The sequence below is a fragment of the Tachyglossus aculeatus genome, chromosome X2, assembly GCF_015852505.1.
Source record: "Tachyglossus aculeatus isolate mTacAcu1 chromosome X2, mTacAcu1.pri, whole genome shotgun sequence".
In the NCBI taxonomy this organism is placed as follows: domain Eukaryota; kingdom Metazoa; phylum Chordata; class Mammalia; order Monotremata; family Tachyglossidae; genus Tachyglossus; species Tachyglossus aculeatus.
The window spans coordinates 5016092-5018892 of record NC_052100.1 but is presented as its reverse complement, the minus strand read 5'-3'; positions in this window follow the sequence as shown (position 1 = coordinate 5018892).

Below are 2801 nucleotides of genomic sequence, written 5' to 3'. Positions count from 1 at the left end.
ACAGTGCTCTGCACACAGTAAGCACTCAATAAATACAATTGACTGACTGGATCCCCATTTTACAGATGAGGGAACTGAGGCCCAGGGAAGGGAAGTGACTCACCCGAGGTCACACAGCAGAAAAGAGCTGGAGACGGAATTAGAACGCAGGTCCTCAAACTCCCAGGCCCGGGCTCTTTTGACTAGCTCAGTCAAGCGCTTAGTACAGTGCTCTGCACAAAGTAAGCGCTCAATAAATACGATTGATTGATTTTGACTAGGCCACGCTGCTTCTTCATCATCATCACTAACGTACTTAAGTGCCAAGCGCTGTTCTAAGCGCTGCGGTACATACAACATAATCAGGTTGGAAACGGTCCCTGTCCGACATGGGGCTCACACTCTTATCCCCATTTTTTACAGATGAGGTAACTGAGGCCCAGAGAAGTGAAGGTCAAGGTCACCCAGGAGACAAGTGGCGGAGCCAGGATTAGAACCCAGGTCCTTCCGACTCCCAGGCCCGGCCTCTAGCCACTGAGCCACGCGGCTTCTCTTCCAGGCTCCGACTTTCGGCAAGCTATCCGAGCCCCTTTAAGAAATTTCCCCCGTTTATCTCGTCCTGTTTCCTCTTCTTGGTTTGAATTGGCCTTGGGATAAAGGCCGCTTTTCAGGCTGCTCAGAGAAGCAGCGTGGCTCAGTGGGAAGAGCCCGGGCTTTGGAGGCAGAGGTCGTGGGTTCGAATCCCGGATCCGCCACATGTCTGCCGTGTGACCTTGGGCCAGTCACTTCTCTGAGCCTCAGTGACCTCATCTGTCAAATGGGGATGAAGAGTGGGAGCCCTACGTGGGACAACCTGATCACCTTGTATCCCCCCCCAGCGCTTAGAACAGTGCTTTGCACATAGTAAGCGCTTAACAAATGCTATCATTATTATTATTATTATTATTATTATTATTATTATTATTTCACTGGACATTTTATTTCCTTTCTGAGCAGTCACTATGGGATCCTCTAACTCTTTAACCCGCACGCCCTCTGCTGGCCAAGTCGGAGCCTGGCACCCCAAACCATTAGGACCTTCAAAAAAAAAAATTCTGCTATTTGCTAAGCGCCTACTACGGGCTGGCGGTAGTTGTATTCATTAAGCCCCTACTATGGGCCAGGCACTGTGGTTTGAATTGGCCTTGGGATAAACGCCTCTTTTCACGCTTCTCAGAGAAGCAGCAATGCTCAGTGGAAAGAGTCCGGGCTATTACTCTATTTATTTATTTATTTTACCTGTACATATCTATTCTATTTATTTTATTTTGTTAGTATGCTCGGTTTTGTTCTCTGTCTCCCCCTTTTAGACTGTGAGCCCACTGTTGGGTAGGGACTGTCTCTGTATGTTGCCAACTTGGACTTCCCAAGCGCTTAGTACAGTGCTCTGCGCACAGTAAGCGCTCAATAAATACGATTGATTGATTTGGAGTCAGAGGTCATGGGTTCGAATCCTGGCTCTGCCAATTGTCAGCTGGGTGACTTTGGGCAAGTCACTTAACTTCACTGTGCCTGTTACCCCATCTGTAAAATGGGGACTAAGAGTGTGAGTCCCAAGTGGGACAACCTCTTCACCTTGTAACCTCCCCAGTGCTTAGAACAGTGCTTTGCACACAGTAAGCGCTTACTAAATGCCATTATTATTATTATTATTAAGTGTTGGGTGCAGCGTGGCTTAGTGGCAAGAACCCGGGCTTGAGAGTCCGAGGTCTGGGTTCTAATCCCACTCCGCCACTTGTCTGCTGTGTGACCCTGGGCAAATCACTTCACTTCTCTGGGCCTCAGTTACCTCATCTGTAAAATAGGGATTAAGACTGTGAGCCCCACATGGGACAACCTGATTACCTTGTAGCTCCCCCAGCACTTAGAACAGTGTTTACTATGTGCCGGGCACGGTTCTAAGCAGGGGGCTTTATACAAGCAAATAGGCCCTGTCCCACATGGGGCTCACAATCTTAATGCCCACTGTTGGGTAGGGACTGTCTCTATATGTTGCCAACTTGTACTTCCCAAGTGCTTAATACAGTGCTCTACACACAGTAAGCGCTCAATAAATACGATTGATTGATTGATTAATCCCATTTTTGCAGTTGAGGGAACTGAGGCCCAGAAAAGTGAAGTGACTTCTCCAAAGTCACACAGCGGGCAAGTGGCGGAGCCGGGATTAGAACCCAGGCCCCCGTGCTCTTATCCACTTGGCCGTGCTCCTTCTCTGTTCTAAGCACTGGCTTAGACACAAGCTAACGGGGTTGGAGGCAGTCCGTGTCCCACGTGGGGCTCACGGTCTTAATCCCCATTTTACGGATGAGGTCACTGAGGGCCAGCAAAGTGAAGCGACTTGCCCAAGGTCGCACGGCAGAGAAGTGGAGGGGCCGGAATTAGAACCCGGGTCCTTCTGACTCCACCCAATATCACCGCCCCTGACGGCCTCAGGACCGGGAGCTCCTTGTGGGCAGCGAATGTGTCTGTTTATTGTTGCGTTGTACTCGCCCAAGCGCTTAGTACAGTGCTCTGCCCACAGTGAGCGCTCAATACGACCCACTGAGTGACTGCAATGAACACAGTGATTATTATTGGAAGTTTTGTACCAGCTGCTAGGGATGAATCCATCTGTCAGCCTGCTCCCTTGGTTCTAGACTCCCACCCCATTATAGCGCCACGTTGCCATGGTGACTAGATCAGCCATCTTCCACGGTCCCTTCTTTACCCCCTCTCCATCCCCCCATCTTACCTCCTTCCCTTCCCCACAGCACCTGTATATATGTATATATGGTTGTACATAT